The sequence below is a fragment of the Porites lutea genome, chromosome 4 (genome assembly GCF_958299795.1).
Source record: "Porites lutea chromosome 4, jaPorLute2.1, whole genome shotgun sequence".
Classification (NCBI taxonomy): Eukaryota; Metazoa; Cnidaria; class Anthozoa; order Scleractinia; family Poritidae; genus Porites; species Porites lutea.
The window spans coordinates 19,176,537-19,185,780 of NC_133204.1; the positions used below are offsets into that span (position 1 = coordinate 19,176,537).

Below are 9,244 nucleotides of genomic sequence, written 5' to 3' on the forward strand. Positions count from 1 at the left end.
CCATTGCTGCTGAAATGTTAAGGAGAACATCCATTTTTCAAGAAAAAACTTGATGAGCGCAATCTTCACCAACATGCGATCCTGCATAGTGCTTTCATGTCATTGTATTGGCAGGTTCAGCATGGCATAGCTTATCGCAACTTTCCCTCTATGTTGAAGTTAATGCGGAGCATAGGACTAGAGAAACTAAAACATTTCCGGCACGAGTCACTTTGGTCAGTCAGAGGAATCCTCACAACTATGGGTCGAGTGATAAAAGCGAAAATCACCAAAGCCGCTGGTGAAGCAAGATGTTACGGCCTCATGGTAGACGATGTGACTGACTTTTCATCCAGTATGTTTAGAATACACAAGTTCAGATCTGATTCTTGGCCATCAATGATCTCATGGAGAGAGATGCTGTATCACCAAATGCCGAGACTATCACTAGGACCATTAAAGAAGAAATGACCAAAAGTGGACAATCCACGGCTGATCAACGTCCACTGCACATGCCACTGACTTGCCTTGGCCTGCGGCGACTCCAACAACGATATCGAGTACGTGTTGACAATTGAGCACCTCCTGGTACAACTGTACAAGTAGCTGCAAAATTCTTGTGTCAAGACTGCGGCCTAAATGAAAATGCACTTGAGGCTCCAAAGCATGCAGCTGCCCCCTGAAGAGTCCAAACGGCATAAAATTGACCACAAACTCCAACGCGCTTGCAGAACACAATGGCTGTCTACAGACAAAGCCGCACAGGGGGTTTGGCAAGACAACGTGGAAATTCTTCAGACGCTCAGTGCTGATGAGTTAAAAATGATGCAACAGCCATTGGTCTACTCTCCCAACTTAAAACCGTAAAATTTACAGGTAAGAAGCCTGTTTCATTGTTAACTTTAAACATTGTCTTTGTTCAGAGCTATTGTGTCTTTACTTGTTGATTACTAATTAGTCACCTTCTTTATAGGGGGTATTTACGTCCTCAAGTTTATTCTTCCCGTCCTGGCAACAGTTAGCAAGTGCTTTCGAGCTGGTGTTGTGTCTTTTGCTAAGATAGTTCCCTTGCTACAGTATGCAAAGGAACAGTTGAAGGAGGTTGCTACCACAGAAGCACCCATCACAGTATTGAAACAGGTACAACTGAATTAATAAATTATGTGTACATCTATTTTTATTTGCATGTTTGTATATATCAGTCTGGTCTAGTTAAGTACACGTAACAAACAAAATTCATGAACTCATGACGAGACCCCCCTTGTCCCTGCTCTACGCTAATCGAGCACTGATTTAACAGTTCAACTCAGAGCGTTACTGAGTAAAACGGTACTTAAATATCAAACTCTTGACATACTACAGAGGCAATGTATGGTAAAATTAATCTCTTCTAATTCTAATGATAGGACTTGCGACCTGAAGGACGTCTTCAGTTAGTTCTGGCGGACCTACGTACAAACGAGCAGACAGAGCTGCCCACATCCTTTCAGGAAAATCAGCTGAAATGGTTCCCGAGGAAGTACGTTGACGCCTTGATTCAAAATATTGATGAACGCTTTAAGGACTCCTCCCCTGTCCTTGATTCCTTCAGAATTTTCGTGGTGCTTTTTGTTCCTGCTAAAACTGATGATGGCTTCAGGTATTGACTATTGAGTATTATTTAACTCTTAGTTACAAAAAGCTAGAATAGATTATACAGAAAGTTAACAATTCTTGTCTGCTTTTTTATCAAACAAATCTACATGCACTTCAAGAATCTCATTTTTAACTTCAACTTACCAAAGATTATTGTTCGATTAGAATCTTAGTGCTAATATGTCTCAATTTCCCTTGGTTTATGTACTTCTTTTTAGTGAATATGGCAAGAACATGGTGGTAACGCTAGCAAAACATTATCCAGATCCAGGGGACACAATTAACCGACAACAGCTCCTTGACGAATGGCAAAAGGTCAAGTATGATCTGCCCCAAACCATCCGTGAGGGAACTGGCTCAATTACAGCTATGGATTGGTACCTGTCAAAACTTCTGCCTTCTACCGTTCACATAACCCAGTACTCTCCTTTATTGCTGAAGTATGTTCCAGCTGCCCGGTAAGCAATGCTTGGCCTGAAAGAGCTGCCACTGTCCTGAAATGGCAGAAAAGTAGGTTGCGCTCCGCTTAAAGAATGACCTGCTCAACCCATTACTTCACATCACAATTATTGGCCTAAAGCAGGAATCAAAGGAGCTTCCTTTGCTGATAAAAGAAATTGTGGAAGAGTGGCTGAAGGAGAAAGATCGCAGAAAGCTTGAGAGGCTTCCTCCGATTTCAACTAATGACTGCACCACCTCTACACCACCCATATCAACAAGTCACTCAATGACAGATCAGGTTACTGTAGATGAAGATGAAGATGATCTGCCACTTCTTGGTACTGAAGATGCTGATCATACAATGCCATCCTCCTCTGGTTCCTCACTGCCAGAACATGCTCAGGAGCGTAATTACGATGCATATGTGGCTGCTCTCCAGCTCCAAGACTTTGACGACTGCCATTCACACATGGGAGATTCTGACTATGAATCAGACTATTTTTCTGATTAATACAATAATTAATTATATCAATCATGAGCTCCTCCCTATACATTGTTGCAGCCTACTCAAATTCTTACAACCAGCGTTGCATTGTAAAAAAATCAACCTTACATGTAAAATTAATGTCATTTTTTGGGTGTAACTTAGCTTGAAATAAATATTGCAGATGATGTTAGAATACAAATAAAGTGCCAGACTCTTATTTTTTTTTCATGAAGCAAAAGTTTGGCCTCTATTGCAATAATTAAAAGCCTAAATTTATATGTTTTTAAGCAGCAAATGTCTTATTTAAAGGATCTAAAACAGAAAGCCAAATTGGCCAGAAATGGCCAAAAATGCACCCTGGGGCCTTAAAAATTCTACAATTTTCTGGGGGAGGGCCCCTAGACCCCCCAGTGGAGGGGGGCGCCCCCCTCCCACACCTACCCCGACTTGGCACTGCGTGCCAAGATGGCCGCTCCACCGCCATCTTTAGTCCCTGCTATTGATACATTTGTCCCTGCTACTTCAAATCTTAACAAAAACCCTGAATGAGTAGAAAAAAAATTACAGTCGAACCTCTCCTTACGGACACCTCTCTAATACGGACAGTTCACTTGGTCCCGGGAAAATGCCCATACATTCTTTGTAAAAATAACCTCTATAATACGGACAACGGAAACGAAATCTCGGCCCCAGAGAGAAAATTCATACAAACTCAACCTCTTTATTACGGACACTCCAATGATGACAGTTCTTATTCAACACGATTTCCAGTTTGTCGTTACATATCAGAGTGTAATCAATTGTCTCATTGTTCATACGATAACAGTATCATATTTTCAATCGGTAAAAATTATACTATGGACATGTCATTGCCATTTATCATCAAGATTTCTTATTCTTTGAAGACTCTCCAGTTGTTGCTTTCCTTTTCTACCTCTTTTCTTTTCGACATTTTCACTTGAAAGACTATCTTTACGGACAGCTGGGTTTTCTGTAAGATCCAAGCACTTCTCCAAACGCTCAATGAGTTTGTGTGGTCCAGTGAAAATATATTCACATGGGATCTCCATGCCTAATCCTCCGCCCCGATTGACTGCCTTCCCACATACGTTGACAACTCCATTGGTCTCTGGCTTTGCAAGAAAATGTTTTATAAGTCCCAAACCCTCCTTCGTATTGACCAACATCAAAGGCATGTGCCCCACGACTCGTCTATCCTTGACAACTCTGCGTTTTGTGATTGACAGGACATTATGTCACAAAAACTCACATACTCTCTTCATGGCATTATGTTGAAACTATTCATATACTTTTAGTTTCCTAGGTTATTATTATAATAATTGACATTTTCTCTTGTTCTTTTATTGATTGATTGGCAGGACCTTATGTCACACAAAGTGTAAAATGTGTCACATACTCTCTTTTTCAAAAATATCCCTTGGGGGTGGTAGTGGAGAGACTTGTGTGACGTGAAACAGATTGCGTGATTTTTTTTGTGGGGAAGAGGGTATGTTTCGTGTCCCTTCGCGTGTTTAGCGGGGACTTGAGAGCGTTATGCGGGGATCTGACTTACATTTCTATGGGCAGATTAAAGACCGGGTCTTAATTGCGGGTGCCTTGAAGGTAGATTTGTGGGTGGATGTGGACATTAAACTCCCTTTATGATTTGCTCCGGTACCAAACGGAAATGCTTGCTACACAGGCTAGTTTGTCCCTGTCTGCCTGTCTCAGCTAAACGTCCCGAGCGACGGGGAAGCGGCCCAAACGCCAATCGAGGAGCTAGGAGAGACGGGCTGTTGTTGCAGGCTTTCCCCACTGTCTTTCTGTGTTTGTCTGTCCATTTCTCTACAACACTATACCAAGCCAAATGTAGCAATATTCAATACTTATAAATGCATTCAATTTAATACCTTTTTTTTGCTATTTGCTTACTTCTATTCAATTTAATCCTCAATTTTCATTCAATTCAATCCCCAATCATTCAATTTAATAACTGGTATTTACTCAATTTAATCTACTAAAAGTCATTCAATCTGAACACTGATACTTATTCAATTCAATCCTTCCGTATTCGTTCAATATATATATATTTTTAATTTGATCACTGATATCTATTTAATTTATTCAACCGCATTTTATCCAGTTTGAACGACATACATTCATTCAATTTAATCAGGCCATATTCGTTCAATGTTCGCACTCATTCATTTAATCTCAGGGACTGGAACGAGTGAAAACAAACGCGCGGTACTGGGTAATTCTTCCCGCTCTTTGAAGTCGACCATCTTGGTTACACTATGGATGAAGAGAAATTAAAGAAGGCGGCTGGCCTTCTTAAAGAGGCATCTGATATGTTGCTGACTGTGGAAACATCAACATCTACTAATTCTGGAACAGATTCAAGTGATTCGAGTACAATGAGACCGGCAATGACAACGCCAATCGCCGAAACCCTTGCAAGGGCAAGATCAATGATGAACACAAGCTCCAGTCGCGGTCTGTACAGAAGACTCAACAGAAATGAGAGGCTGAGAGCGACAGCAGAGTCAGCGACGAAAAATAAGACAGCGAAAAAGACCAAGAACATCGAGAAAAGGCCATTTGAATTTGCTCTTCTAAGGGCAATTTCCGAAGAAAGCGATGAAGAGGATGAAGTTGAAAAATTGAAAAAAGAGAAGATTGTGGAAAGAGGTATGGTGGTACTTAATGAGGATGATAGCGAATTGTGTGTGCGTGGAAAAATAGTTTCATCCCTGAAATCGGAATACGGTTTACTAGGACCAAATGACTTCGACTTTGTTAAAGTAACCCAGAAGAAAATATCAGTGTTAAGACTAGCTGAGGGAACTGAGTACAATTACAGTGTCGTAAAGAAACTAGCCGGACAAGAGCTTCTCTACATTCGCATGAAGAAAGCATACAACTTTGTTTTAAACAAATCAGACTCAGGGCAAGATCAGTCTGATTGGCTTGATGAAGATTTACTTGAGTCTCACAGGCCAGCTCAAAGACCCACCAGTACCACTACATGTCATGATCAGACAGGGGAGTTCACTGGTACAAGTACAAGTAATATATAGATTTAGCCATGGCTAAAAGCGAAGCTCCAATTTTAATAAATTTATGTCAAACAATTTAAATCAAACAATAAACTTTTAATCCACAAATCATTTAACTTAAGGGCACATTCATGTGACTTTTGAGGGAAAGGCTAAGTTATTTTAGAGTGAAACATCTTACATCGAAATGATAACCTTATATGTACACCCAAAAAATAGCAAACATCTTCGATCACATTCAAGATCACAGTACATTAGGCCTCGAAAACAAATTCTTGGAAAACAAATCACGCCAAGTTTTTTTGCGTTCAACAGGTTTACTTTACAAATTCTTGCCAACGAATATATGGGGTGTTTAAACCAACCTTTTATAATTTTTATACACCACATTTGAGGTGAAACAGTACTATTTATCATACAAAGCTCGCACAGAATGCGGTATTTCACAATTTTTCAAGACAAATTGCACTCAGTCAATATTCAGGACGAGCCAAACCGTTCAAAAATTTCAGAAAATTTCCAAAATCACCCATACGGCCAGCTGGTTCTCGTTTCTATAGTGCGAGCTGTCAGTGTGGTCGAGTGTTTGAATGAACTTTAACAGAGTTACACTTCAACATAATAGCGAATTTATTATTATTTATTTTGTTATTTAATGGTTTCAGTAATAATGATGTGTAATCTTATAAAGCGTTTGATACGCGCAACATTTTTGAGTACTCCTGCAAGCGATGGCCATGAACGATGAAAACAAACGGCACGGACAAGCGATTAAATTTGCAAGAGAGACTACTAACAATCAAAAAAAGAGATATAATCCGGTGAAACATTTACAGAGACAACAATTTTCATTCACGAAGACAAGTATTAAAGTGTCTCTAAAACTCCTGAGTCTTTAAGCGTAAAGCTTAAGTTTATGTTTTGGCCGGCTTCCCAGCGCGGTGTTTACTGTTTTCGAAGGTGAACTCCTCGAAGCAAGAAAATCGCTCAAAGTTTTCTTTCTACAGCCAAATTTATAACTAGATATCCTTCGGAACGTTTTCTTTCTATTAATTTGTGGTGAGCAAATATATCTGAAGGCTTTTTAAAGTTCTCTAAGCTTATATCAAACCTGATACTAGGTCAGATCATTGACTCAAATCCTGCAAACGTGCATAAACTTGCCGCATAAACTGATACGAATCCTTGGAAAAAATAAACTTGAGCCTGCGATCATTTGAAACTGGTAATTTGTCAGCGGATAACTTTAAAAAAATACTCGACCTCGATGGGTCGACACTTGAGCCCGCGGTACGGTCAGGTGATACTTGTCAGCGGATGCCCTGTTTTGATAGCTGTCAATTGATCACAACATTGATGTGCAGCCTGTGCAATTAGTTTTCTCTTGGTCTCCCAAACTAGCTAAAAGTGTGAGAGTAAACATTGGTTTTCCTGTGGTGCGGACGGATGGCGGGCGGTCGCTGTACAGTCATGTGATTACCAAATTTTCTGGGATGGGTAGATTTACTTAGCAATGGGGCTCCGCCCACGTGGAGCTCTGCTATAAATACCAGTACCCAACACACGCAAGAGTCAACAATTACCACTGATCCTGAAAGAGATAAGTCCCTGACATGCCAAATAGAGAAGAAGAACAGTGAGTTCTTTTACAAGATTATCAGTGAATTTCCATCAGCAAGCATAACAGAGCGAACTGAAATGTTAAGATACTTGCAGAGCAAAATTGTACAAGGCTGACCCTTGGATGTCATAGATGATGCCACAGAGCACGTAGGAGACACTAACTTTATGGCAGTTGACCGTGACAATGCCTTGGAAACAACCTTTGATGAACTACGATCAGTGGAAGATCCAAGAATTACCTTCCAAGTAGAGTTTTATGGTGAGCAGGCTGAAGATATTGGAGGTCCAAGAAAAGAGTGGATCAGGCTTTTCAACCAACAGATCAAGGCAAAATATTTTGACCATGGACTTAAGGAACACTTAGCAGAGGATTACTATTTCGTAGGGCAGATGGCTGCAATTGCCCTTTTACAGAATGGGCAGGCACCAAGGTATTTTTCTGAAGAACTATTGAATGACATTTTTGTTAGTGATGAATTAGCAAGTTCAAAGTGTGTGTTTGAAGCTTCGTCAAGGACTAGATACTCTTGGAATTCACATGTTTGCCCGAAAGTTCCAAATGTTCCTTTACCTGCTTAGAACACCCCAAAACAATGCCAAATTGACAGTTCCACTTATCCTTCATCTCCTTAAACCCACGTTCTCTGAGGAAGGCTCTAACAGTCTAAAGTATGAGAAAGCTGTTTATAGTAAGTTTGTCAAGTACCTGCGAGATGTGGCAAGTGGGCATAGAGTGACCACATTGGAAAACATCTTGGAATTTGTCACAGGAGCAAGTGAAGAGCCACTGTTGGGGTTTACCCAACAACCAAGCATTCATTTTATGGTTCCCTATGTGCCCGCAAAAGAGACCACAGAAGACAACATCAGTGAAGAACAGGTAAACAATAGTATGTAAATGATGACTATTGTGTTGGCCACTCCAAGCTTATGGGTGGTGTCACCAGACCTGCAAATGTCATCACCAAGCCTTTTTTTGAATTGTAAATTATAGTTATGAAGTTTCAAAGCAGATTAGCGGTAAAAGTATTTTGAAAAATTAGTGCAACAAATTTTGAGCACAAAGGAGTCTTATTTTCCATGGTCTGTGCTCGTATCAACCACAGAAATGACATTGAAACGTTCAAAACTTTGTGGAACCCTATGGTGTGATTATACTGTAGCTAGTATAGAGGCAGCCTAAAAATGGCTACAATGGCTTCACGTAAACACTTTCTCTGGTGCAAAATTTATATTTATCTGCCACACCCATGGTTATGGCTCAAAAAGGTCCTTTTTAGTAGTCCGGGACAACTAGATTTTCGTACTTGCCCTATTGGCAAGGGCCTGGCAAGTCACCTTCTAACTAAATCGTAACCTCAAGCACTCATTCAATGACCTCAAGCTAGCAAAATGTGAGAACGGCTTCTTCAAACAACAAGCTGGAATTCAAGTTTTTTGAAGTGCTGCTACATGTATTACTGTTTGTTTTCCAGTACATGTATATGAGATTTTTGATTGCTCAACAGTTATTTTCACTCTGTTATTTTTTCCAGGGTACACAAAAGAAAAGGATCACTACTGATTTCTTGCCTAAGGCCCATACTTGTTCTTATACTTTACATTTACCAAGAGGAACCCCAAACCTCTCTCTGCCAGCAGATGGAGAATTGTTCAAACTTAATGACTATGCTTTCAAGAATGCATATTTTGGGGTTGTCTAACAAGGTCCCTGACAATAAGTTTTATTGATAGTATTCCTGTTCAGGCAGGATTACACTTCAACATGTTAAACCCAAGCAGCTCACAAATTTGCTTATTATTATTAATCAATTAGATGCACCTAAAGTACATCGGTTTATTAGTTTTTGCAAATTTAAAGTGACTAGCATCAAAACTCAGCTCTGTCGTTTTTGAACTTCCCTACTTTTCCCCACTGGTTTTTTATTCAACGTTTCCAAGTTTTCTTCAAGGTTATGAAGAACATGCTTAAAAAGGGTTCTCATTGATCTTAAAATTACAATGAATAAAACTTCTTTAA

At 39.9% G+C, this 9,244-nt stretch overlaps 1 pseudogene; it reads left to right on the forward strand.

Moving 5' to 3' along the window:
- Window positions 1–240: 240 nt before the first annotated feature.
- On the forward strand, window positions 241–2,634 carry LOC140934357 (uncharacterized; annotated as a pseudogene).
- Window positions 2,635–9,244: the final 6,610 nt, after the last annotated feature.